The sequence below is a fragment of the Anolis carolinensis genome, chromosome 1 (genome assembly GCF_035594765.1).
Source record: "Anolis carolinensis isolate JA03-04 chromosome 1, rAnoCar3.1.pri, whole genome shotgun sequence".
NCBI lineage: Eukaryota > Metazoa > Chordata > Lepidosauria > Squamata > Dactyloidae > Anolis > Anolis carolinensis.
In genome coordinates, this window is record NC_085841.1 from 162,280,789 (window position 1) to 162,293,018 (window position 12,230).

General features: G+C 40.0%; 1 long non-coding RNA gene across 1 annotated transcript in view; it reads right to left on the minus strand.

Moving 5' to 3' along the window:
- LOC134292537 (uncharacterized) overlaps positions 1 to 9,524 on the minus strand; it is a 71,247-nt gene extending 61,723 nt beyond the window's left edge. Inside the window, exons 1-2 of the long non-coding RNA XR_009999782.1 lie at positions 9,242 to 9,524; positions 7,501 to 7,721 (exon numbers count right to left, since the gene is read on the minus strand). This is a non-coding gene — a long non-coding RNA (uncharacterized LOC134292537). The remainder of the gene's footprint in view (positions 1 to 7,500; positions 7,722 to 9,241) is intronic.
- Between the last annotated feature and the right edge of the window lie 2,706 nt (positions 9,525 to 12,230).

Genomic DNA, 12,230 nt, shown 5'->3' on the forward strand with positions numbered 1-12,230 from the left:
TGATTCAGAGATACTCGGTGAAGTTTTTGGCTCATCGGGGACTTCAATCTGGATTTCCTAAATCCCAGTTTAACCACATAGTCCCTACACCACAAGTGGAACATCTAGACTGACCACTTAACCTGGGGTGAAACCAGCATAGAAGAAAGTAGTTTCACTATGCGGATGATTATGTACAAGCCCAGGAACCAGTTCAGAGGCTGGATGGTGCTTATGTGCACCACAGAGACTAGGCTCAAACTGGTTCTGTAACCACAGTATCTGTGGCTTGACAACCACAGAGAATGCAGGGTTTTTTCCAGCTCCCTCTGTTAGAATGCATTCCGAGTAATTCTATGGTATCTCTTTTGCTGTGTGATGTCCTTTATATTAAAGTGCACTGATGTACAGCACGGCTCTACTTTGGAGTATCTCCAACTTTGCTTATCTCTTCATTTCCCATACTCCTTACTTTAATAAGTGTGCTGCTTATTAAAGGTATCTCTCAGCCTAAGCTGTCTCTCAAGATTTGTTGTGAAGATAAAATGGAAGAATGTCATGCACTCTGAATTCCTTGAAGAACATGCAGGATATAAATTTCAGAAATGGTTTGGGACAAAGACATCAAGATAAAACAGGATTCTTTTATTTATTACAAGGACATCTCCTTTTCTTTTCTTGCACCGATATGCCTCTCCACCTCACTTTTGCTGCATATCCTTAACTGGTTCTACCATCGTACAGAGTGAGGTGACTCTTTAGGCATCTAGCTTGAGGTGTTATGAAAGGATAACACATTGTTTCTTACTGAATGTACTGTTACAGCATTTTTGCTTCCAGCAGGTGGGAGTGAGATTCTGGGACTTTCAGCCTCTGGTGCTAATATAAAATGATTGGTTTTCTTTACCTTCAGATTCCATACCTCAGTGCATCATATATCAAAATCCTTCTGAAGAATTGTCAGAAACTGGTTGCAAGAAATCAATCTCAGTATTTCCCGGAACAACTGTGTAGGATGGTAGTTCATTTTAGATAACTGAAAGACCATGGTCTACTTGTGTTTTATTTGGTGAACTTTCCAAGACCTTTGCATGTTGAACAGAATAGAAATGAATAAATGAAGCACTGAAGTAATCTTTGGATGTGTTAATTCAGCTGTTCCTGCATTCAGGAGTAAGGTGAGTGGTATTTGGATACAGGACTTTTTCAGTTATAGCACCTGGCCTTTTTAATGCTTTTGATAGGGAGATTCACGTGGCATCAGTTTGACAAGTTTTCAATCCTCAAAGATACCATCTGAAATTGTTTTATTCTGCTATGTTCCTTTTCTTATGGTTCATTTGTCCAGATGTTTTGTTTCCCCCTACTATTGTGAGCCATTGTAGGGAGGTGCATATTTGTATTTTACATATTAAGAAGAACACATTTGAAACACAAGATTCATCTAATATTCTGTACAGAATAGGTGGGCAATGTTGAATTTGGTGATAATACCTGCTCTCCACCACCACCACCAATAAACCATGCAGATCCACATACTGGTTTTCACTTCAATGCCACCCACCAACACTCCTGAAATAATTTAGATAGTCAACAAATCCATGCTTGTTCCAAAAAAACCACAACACAACACTTCTTGAACCTTGAGAGATGATGACTGTTTTGCCACATTTTAAGACATTGGCAGTTTTTTCTTCAGCCTCGAGATGACATCTATCTTTACAAGCTTTTCTTCAAGCAGGAAGTGATTGGCAAAAGGGGTTCAATCACTTCCCAGTTCAAATAAGGGCTGAAACAAGACTTTTGGAAGCCTAAAATTGTGAAAGACCTCCCTCTCTCTAGAAATTATTCTCTCTTGGAATTTGGCACCATGACTCTATGGTAACTTCTGGTGGAAGTGTGCCGTACAATCACCTGTAAGACTTATTAAAATGCCAGAGAAGACATGTTTTGTTGACTGTGGATATGTAAAACAACAAGTATTGAACCCAAGGGTATGGGATGCTACCCATTCTGCCTCCAAACAGTTTTGTAACCATATGCACCTATAAATCACATTGCACTTACCTTCCACTCTACAGCATATTTAAAAAGTCCTATCTGTTGAAAACATGACATTTTCTATAAGAAGATAAATGCTGCATTATAACACATGAGACCAATTTATTGTGAAGATTCTGAATCTCTGAAAACAGCTAGAAATAATGCCAAATCAAATAAGAAATACACCAGTTCCCCTAAGCCAGTGGTTCTCAACCTGGTATCCCCATATGTTTTTGGCCTACAACTCCCAGAAATCCCAGCCAGTTTACTAGCTGTTAGGATTTCTGGGAATTGAAGGCCAAAAACATCTGGGGACCCCAGGTTGAGAACCACTGCCCTAAGCAATCTAGGCAGTAACACTTTTATATGTGCAGGTTGAGCTGATATATTTCTCAAACCAAGATCTGTTGAGTCTCTTCCTTGACTACTAAATTCAATACTCATTGCTGTCCCCTCCTTCCCTTGCTAATCCATAACCACTCACTGTTTTACCCATCCCCTGTCATGAGTTCGAGGCCAGCCTGTGGCGGGGTGAGAACCTGTCAATTAAAAAAAAAAATAGCCCCTACTCATTGCTGACCTAGCAACCCAAAATATAGTTGCATCTATCAAGTAGGAAATAAGATACCACTTATAAAGTGGGGAGGCAAATTTAACTAATTTACGACATTAATACGACATTGTATTGTATTATGATGTACTGGTAGTGATCCTACCAGTTGTGTAAGCCGCCCTGAGTCCCTTCAGGGAGAAGGGCGGGGTAGAAATATTGGAAATAAATAAAATAAATAAAATTAGAATGAGGAAGTGCCATCACAGTGGATGATGAAGCAGCTGCTCCCCCCTGTGGCCAGAATCAAACATCCCCTCAGGAGAAGGTTAAATTGCCTCTGCGTCTGTCTGTCTCGGTTCTATGTGTATATGGGCATTGAATGTTTGCCCTATATGTATATAATGTGATCTGCCCTGAGTTCGGGGTGAGAAGGGCGGAATATAAATACTGTAAAGGCGCAGGCTGTGGCGCAGGCAGGAGAGCAAGCCAGTGCAATTAACTGCAATGAATCACTCTGACCAGGAGGTCATGAGTTCGAGCCCTGCTCGGAGCCTATGTTTGTTTGTCTTTGTTCTTTGTTAAAAGGCATTGAATGTTTGCCTATATGTGTAATGTGATCCACCCTGAGTCCTCTTTGGGGTGAGAAGGGAGGAATATAAATGCTATAAATAAATAAATAAATAAATAAATTACCATTTCTAAAGTGTGGGTTTTTCCCACGATTCCTGAGTCGATTGACAAGTGACTTTATTCCTCAATTCTCCACATAGAGATTTGTAAAAATGCCCAATTTGACATATGATGGGAATCCCCCCTTGCCCGTTTGTAAATAAAAAGATGACGTCGTCATGGAGGGAAGAACAAGATGGGCAGAATTGATTCCTTTCTGCTGACATTACCATTTTGGGACTGGTGAGATATAGCAAACAAGATATTTAAAACATTCAGGAGAAAATAGAAACCATACAAATCCTGTGCTTCATGTCTCTGTAACCTTAGCAAGCTTTCAGTTCCCTCTTCCTGTGTCAGGTCATGAAAGCCCTTTCGAACTCTTGCCTGAAACTCCTGCTGTGCTGCTTTTGCCAGCAGAGAGATTTAAGAGAGCTAGCTTCATTTCCCCCCTTCCCTCCTGTAAGAATGCAAGAATAACCCCTCTAACTATATATGTTGTTGTTTTTCGAGCTGTAAGTTTAACTCCCAAGAAAGAGAGAAGTTAAAAAAAGAAAAGAAAACAGTGGAGGGACAGTGAGAAAAACAAGTCTTTACTGTGTGATGGCAAATCAAATGGATACATTTTAAATAAAGTAGAAAGAAGGATTGGGTGTCATGGAGATAGGAAAATCTTCTATTTAATTTCAAAACGGAGTATGCTGTAACTTTGTGGAAAATGAACTTTACCTCATTTTCTCCAGTTCAATGTGATGTATTCATAACACTCCCCTGAAATCACCAATGTCCCACTTTTCTTCTTTGATTCCTCCTCACCCCCAACATAAGATTTATGTAAAATTTCCATGGGCAGTCCAGCGTTCAGACAAATTTCTTGGATGTGTCCAAAGGAGATCCAAGAAATGGCCAATCATGTTGTAGCAGAAGCTGTAAAACTTTTGCTAAGTGTCCCCTGGTAAAGAGACGTCAGAGCGGATCTTCATGAGCTGTGAATATTGCCATGCAGCTGTAAGAACACCTGAACAGGAGGTCAATGCCACTTTGGAGTACTGAAGTGTCTTGCAAAAACAACAATAACAAATAAAAAAAACCCTATGAGACATCCTCCTTCTCTCCCCCTACTCCAGTCTTGAGGAGGAAAATATCACATATTATTTGCTTGTATATCATATAAAGCACAAGATTCTATTGAATTGCCCACTTTGAAAATCACTAAGAATAATCATAATGATTCTTGTACCAATTGATCTTTTCAAGCAGGAAAGTTAGCATATTTAATACAATATTTTTAAATTCTTCTAACCAAAGCCACTACCTGGGATTTTAGAAACACAGAAGGAGAGAATATAAAATCCAAATTGGAACCCTGATCATGTAGCTATAGGGAGCCACCATAAAAAAACGGTTAAATCCTTTCCATTAGTCACTGTCCTTTTCTTTTCTATTATGTTATCTGTAGCATAAAACATCTATATAAATACCACAACATTTTTTCATTGTTTGGACATGGGCTAGAATGGTGAATCCAACTTTAGATTCTTGATTGGACTTGACCTCACCAAATGAAATTTCCCAATTCACTATCCTCTGGTTATCTCTTGGATCTGCTATCAAGACCATGTATTGTGGTGAGGCAATCTTTTTGCATGCCCTCATGCTCTCTCCTGTCTTTCTTCAGTTAACTTTCTAATCAGGTTGCTTCCTCCTGCAAAACAGAGCTAGCAAATTTCTTTCTCGGCTTGACATTAAGCTAAAGTGAATGGCAAAAAACCCATTGTCAGGTAGAGGAAACCTAGAAACAGTTCATTAGTGGAGACTGCATGAGGTGAACACACGTCCATAAATAAACAGGTCTTCTTCAACAAAAGTATAATAGCAGTTCATCAGAGGACACCATAGTGTGCTCAAAAACATTTTGTTTGCTGTGATAAACGACAAGACAGCATCTGCTACAAATGATTGACTCTTGTTTCACTACCTGCGATGGGACAGCATTCACCAATAAATCTGAGAACAGCAGGTCAGATGAAGATGTGCTAAGTAAACTGAACATTCACATGATTTTGTCTTCCAACAGGCTAAATGCTGCTGCCATCTCTCCAAACAGCCAAGCCCCTGGGCCAGGCAAAGAGGAAACAATCTGTGCTGGGTACATTTATGTGGCATACAAAAAGTCCCCATAAGGTTGAAATGGCATTGCACAGTAAGTTAGATGCTATAGAGAGGCTAAACAGCATCAACCAGTGGTGAAGAAGATAAACTACTACAGTAACAAAAATCTTTAACTCCTGCATGTCTTTTGATGTTACTTGACAGCTGTCAAAATGCATATAGATTGAAATGCATTTTAGAACCACCAGCCAAGTTGACTGATTTGAATCAAGATATTCTGAAGGAACTGAGGCTGCTCAGACTCGATATGAACCAGATGAAAATGGATATGGACCAGATGCGAGTAAATGCCAAGAGAGATGTAAAAACTGTCATCCAAGAGATTTTGAAGAAGTTCAACAAAAAGCAATACAAACACAAATCCAGATGACTACAGCTTTGGCTCCAGAAAGTATCAGCATTGGAGAGGAGACTGATACATTGGAGATAGCTGAAAAAGATAATGTTCTTCTTGGAGACATTGACAAAAGTAAGTTTGTCAAGGAACAACTTTGTGAATAGTTTCAGCTAAAATCAGTTGAAGCTGCAAGTAAATATATCAAATGGAAGAAGGAAGACCAGGAGGAGGTTAAAAAGTCCAAAGCGGTCTTTTGTGAAATTTACAAAGTGGAGAAATGAAAAACTACTGAACAAGGGCAGTTTGCTGAGGGTAAATGGCTTGTTCAAGGAGGACATACTAGAAAGGACTCATTATCTAAAACTAGTGAATGAAGATAGGTCTGAAAGATTGTAAATTTTGGAGGAGCTATGTCCACCTCTTGCTAAAATTGAAATTTTGGAGGAAACATCATGTCAGGTATATGTAATTATAATATATAAGATGGCTGGATTTGATTTATTTGAGATTAATAAATAAATATTTTGGATATTGGGAGTTTGGATAGGTTGGGATTATAAAATCTGATGCATGAAATTAAGATGATGAAGGTAGTTATTAAGGCTGTGCAAAACTATAGTTAGTCCTCATAAGTCGTTCCTAATTTGTTAGATTCATGCAAATGATTCACTAATAAGAAACATACAGGAAGGGGGGAGAAAAATTTAAGAATCAAAACACTCACCAATAATTTTCGTTAAGATTCTGTAACATTCGGAAGCCTCCCAAAGTCAGTTTAATTTTCAGTATAAGGATTAAGCAACTTTGGCAAAGCCAAAGAGGCCATTGCTGGTGTTTAAATTAAGACCCAGGCTGCTTACTGGTCGCCATAAGGAAGGGCAACTGAGGCAGGACTAGCTGAGACTGAAAGAGCACAGAATTCTGGGAAATGTAGTTTGGGAAGGTGAGGACCTCTGTGCCAGACAATTCAAAAGGCCCTGCCCTAAACTACATTTCTCAGAATGCAGTGCTAAGCATCAAAAAGCCCCAATGAGGGCTGTAGCAGCCAGCCATTTAGAGTCTGTTTAATAATAATAAATAAAATTATTGAATCTGTAAAGAGGACTAAAGTAAGTAAATAAGTAATAGTATAAATCTATGCTAAGTTGAAGTTCTATGGTTAATTGTGTGTCATACAGACACACTGTTAGACAGACAATCAAGGGCATTGCTGGCTTTTGGGGGGATAAATATTTTTGTTCAAACTTTTTTAAATCCCCAAAAATCAGTAGGTGTGTGAATCTTTCTGAAACTTGGAGGGGGATTTATGCCCTGGTTATCATGTGCATTGTATATCAATTCAAGTAGATAGCTCTTGTAGATTTTTTTTAAAGATTGTTTGTAAAAAAGTATAAATTTGCCCAAAACTTAGTGGATGATTGTAACATTCTGAAACTTGGTGGGCTAACAGTGAAAAATGTGTGGTACAATTTTAGTAAGTTTCATCAAAATAAATCTTAAAATGAGGGACAAATGTGCCCCTCCAGTTTCCTCACTTGCTCAATTGCTTAAGGAAAAAAGTAATGGAAAATGCGTTACCTTTTTATAGTTACAAAAATGTTTAGGTCCATAATTTTGGACACACCCTCAAAAACAATTCACCTCCTTCCCCAATTTAGTAATTAGTATTGAAACATTTTTTCGTTGATCATACAGCCCTAGTAGTTATAAGAGACAAATCTCAACAAGCAACAAAAAGTTGACTCACCTTGAATCCAGCACTGGCTGTCCCCATGAAGTACAGTGAGTTCCACTGAGGAATGTAGATATACTTGCTTTAATGTGACTTTGCCCCTTTGGGATATCTTTGGACTTTGCTGGAAACACCAAAGCATTCTGGGGCTTTCCTGCAGTATGGACAGCTGGACCGGGTCTGATTCAGCCAAATTCCTGTCCAAATGGTCTCCACACCATCTCGTTTTCTCTGTGCTGGTTAGTAGAAATGAAAGGGATGGTTCATTTATTTATTTATTTATTTATTTATTTCCAACATTTATATCCCGCCCTTCTCACCCGAAGGGACTCAGGGCGGCGTACAAAATTGGCAACAATTCGATGCCTATACATAATTAAAACAGCAATAAAAATCCAATAAAACAATTAAAACAATATAAAAAAATATAAAAACATATGATTAAAATCCATTCCTCCAAAATCCTCGTGCTGTAGCCGTAAATCAGTCCGGGTCGTCATTATCATTTAATCTTCAAAAGCCTGGGCACATAGCCATGTTTTCAGGGCTTTTCTAAAACTCAAAAGGGTTGGGGCTTGCCGTATTTCTCTGGGGAGGGTGTTCCACAGCCGGGGAGCCACCACCGAGAAGGCCCTGTCCCTCGTCCCCACCAGCCGTGCCTGTGAGGCAGGCGGGACCGAGAGCAGGGCCTCTCCAGATGACCTTAGGGATCTTCCTGGCTCATAGGAGGTGATACGTTCGGACAAGTAGATTAGGCCAGAACCGTTTAGGGCTTTATAGGTCAAAACCAGCACTTTGAATTGGGCTCGGTAGCATATCGGCAGCCAGTGGAGCTGGCTAAGTAGGGAGGTGGTACGCTCCCTATAAGCCGCCCCAGTTATTAATCTGGCTGCCGCCCGTTGTACTAATTGGAGCTTCCGGGCCGTCTTCAAAGGCAACCCCACGTAGAGAGCGTTGCAGTAGTCCAAACGGGATGCAACCAGAGCGTGGACCACCGTGGCCAAGTCAGACCTCCCAAGGAACGGGTGCAGCTGGCACACAAGTCTTAGTTGTGCAAAGGCTCCCCTGGCCACCGCCGAGACCTGGGGCTCCAGGCTCAGCGATGAGTCCAGGAGAACCCCCAGACTGCGAACCTGTGTCTTCAGGGGGAGTGCGACCCCGTCCAACACAGGCTGTAACCCTATTCCCTGTTCAGCCTTGCGACTGACCAGGAGGACCTCTGTCTTGTCTGGATTCAGTTTCAATTTGTTCGCCCTCATCCAGTCCGACACAGCGGCCAGACACCGGTTCAGGACCTGAACAGCCTCCTTAGTGACAGGTGGGAAGGAGTGACAGAGCTGGACATCATCTGCGTACAGATGACACCGAACCCCAAAACTCCGGATGATCTCTCCCAGCGGCTTCATGTATATGTTAAACAACATGGGGGACAGTACTGAACCCTGCGGGACCCCACAAGTCAATGGTTGTGGGGCCGAGCAGGCGTCCCCAATGACACCATCTGGGAACGCCCCTCCAGGAAGGACCGGAGCCACTGCAGAACAGTACCTCCGAGACCCATCCCGGCAAGGCGCCCCAGAAGGATACCGTGATCGATGGTATCGAAGGCCACTGAGAGGTCCAGCAGAACCAGCAGGGACACACTCCCCCTGTCCAGTTCCCGGCGTAGATCATTGACTAAGGCGACCAAGGCTGTCTCGGTACCATGCCCCGGCCTGAAACCAGACTGTGCCGGATCCAGAAAATCGGTATCTACCAAGAATGCCTGGAGTTGTGCGGCCACCACACGTTCCACGACCTTGCCCAAAAAGTTCATCTCCATGTCATAACCATTACTCCTTGCAGGCCATAGATCTCCATGGGATTGCCTGGTCATTGGAGTCATTAAGTCAGAAATACCCTCCTTGATGGTCATGCAAGTGCCTCATTATGACATCACAGACATAACTAGTGACAACCACATGCTTACAGGGAGTAATGATGCCAACACTGAGGTTGAGGTGACAGTCCAGTGGGATCAATACTGTTTTGGTCTGGCTGGACCATCTAGATGCCAGCACAGAGCCACAATGGATGAAGCTGGGTGCATCTAGCCACCTTGGTGACTAGTTCAGAGCATAAATGCTCCAGACTGTCTTTTGCTTAAACTGCTAATATAAACTCACCCATAGTTACTCTGTTAACAAATAAGATGTCTCTTGCCTAGTAAGAAAATTTAAGAACAAGGGAAGGAAGTGCAAAATTTAATATAACAAAAGTGTTGGTATCAGGATTTAAAAACAACTAAGAGAACTAAAACTTGACCAAAGTCGAACACAAAACTTAAAGTGAGAAATTGAGTGCAGGATGTGTAAAACCTTGGAGTTAATATCTCCATGAAAAATGTATAAAGATTAAATATAACAAAAAGGGAATTTATGAGTATAGTAAAATTGTTGAATTGTAATTTTATGATGCTGTTTTGATTAGTTTAGGATAATACTGATCTTGGCATTCTTAGTGGAATGAGGGGAATATCCATATTAGGATTTGAATTATTTCTGAGAAGAGACTAAGGAAAGAAACTTTGCAGAGTCAACCGTGACTATTTGTTTTTTAAAGGTTTATTTGAGAGCTTTTCTTAAATTCTAGCCATGTGTTCTTCCTGAGCTCATGGGGGAGAAGAATTGTTATCTTGTATTGGAGATGGTGCTAACGTATCAGCAATTGGCTCTATATAATTGATGTCTGTAGCTTTTCAGCTCAGTTTTGGGAGAGAGAGCAGAGGATGAGGTGTTTGTAGGGTCAACTCTGATTCCACAAAAACACAATGTTTTTAAAGCTTGTTTTGGAGTCTTTGGTCCCTTCCACTCAGCTGAATAAAATCCCATAATATCTGCTTTGAACTGGGATCTATAGTAGTGTGCACTCAGATAACCCAGTTCAAAGCAGATATTGTGGGTTATTCTGCCTTGATATTCTGGGTTATATGGTTGTATGGAAAAGCTCTTACTTGAGAGATGATAGGCATGTCTAAATTTTTAAAGGATGTCATATTGAAGATGATATGTTCTTGTTTTCTGCTGCGCTGGAGTCTAGAACATGGAGTAACAGGTTCAAACTGCAGGAAAAGAGATTCCACCTGAATATCTGGAAGGACTTCATGATGGTAAGAGCTGTTTGACAGTGGAATACACTACATTGTCTCAAAATGTGGTGGAGTCTCCTTCTCTGGAGGTTTTTAAGCAGAGGTTAGATGCCCATCTTTCAGGAGCGCTTTGATTGTGTGCTCCTGCATGGCCGGTGGTTGGACAGAATGGCACTTTTAGTCTCTTCCAACTCTATGAGTCTATGAAATAAAATGTAGAAGTTTACTTAACAATTATTTTAGAGGAAGAAAGACACCTTAATTCTTATAATCTGGAAAGTTGGAGGTCCCTTCTTTCTCCTCCTGTATTCTTTCTTTGTTATCTTTGCTTAAAGTATGAATGTTTTAGCTTAGTTGGTATTTTCGTTTAATTTGTAGTCATTTTGTGCAATTTTACCTTATATGTTGTTTTATATATTTGATTTTTTAAAATAAAAAGGTCTCTCTAAATAGCATCTTGCTAGATCAGTGATAATTCAGTTGGACTTTCCTGACATGGTTTTGGAAAGTAGATGCTGATCAATCTGTATATACTTCTGGTTATAATCTAATCAGAAATAGCTATCCCTTTTGTGACGTTTAGAAATATGTTCTAGTTCTACATGTTGATCAATTCAGGTTCATATTTACATAATTCACTATAATGGCTCCCCATTAATATTGAGTGTATGTGTATATACATACAAGTACAAAAGTGCAAATGCAAGTAAACTGGTCATGGGATAATGTGAAATGAGTGCAGAGCATGGCTTTAGCAGATAAACCCTCCCAAATGCTACCAAGGTACGCACTCCCTTTATAATGTACTGCTTTAATTTAAATTCACTTTACAGTCTGTGCACATGAGAATTATTTTGAAGATTTAATTTTGCTAGTTGCTGAAAGCAATATGGTGGGTATCAACAGAGGAGAAAGTGTGGTGTTTATTAAAGCTTTTGAGCTCTACTGTAAGTACCCTGGGAAGCTGTAAGTGTGGATCAAATAAAATATGTTTCATTGTTTACCTTAGTATTATTTCATCCAGATTCTAACTCCTTCTAAAGTATTTGAGACAGTCTACCTATATTCTACAGACCTCTGCTCTGCCTCCTCCCCAAACCATATAATCAGCCAAGAAACATAACATGGAAATGATAATATGAAACAAAGCCATAACTACACTTATATAATTTGGCATGGTGCTAGTAATCTAGTCATTTTAATAATCTAACCCTCCACTGAATTCAGTTGGTTAGCACTAAGAAATTAGATCCCCCCCCCCTCACACCCAGTCTCTTTTATATGCAGCCATCTGCTCTAAAGTGTGGTTTTTTCACAGTGCATTGTATAAGTATTTATTTGTGTTCCAAACTATACTCTCTTTTCTGATTTTCACCCATTCTCTAAAAATAGCATTTGCTTGCAACATACTGAAGTAATTACAGTGAAAACTAAAATACCGTACAAAAATTGCACCTAATAAACAAATTCGTTTCATTTCTAAGAATAACTGCATTCTCTATCATAGCAACAGAAAAACCCACACAAACATATTATGGGCAAATGAGGTTTTGATACTAAAATACAAATTAGGGGAAAAGAGTGTTTACTGGTCATAAGTTTGTCCCAGTATCGATTC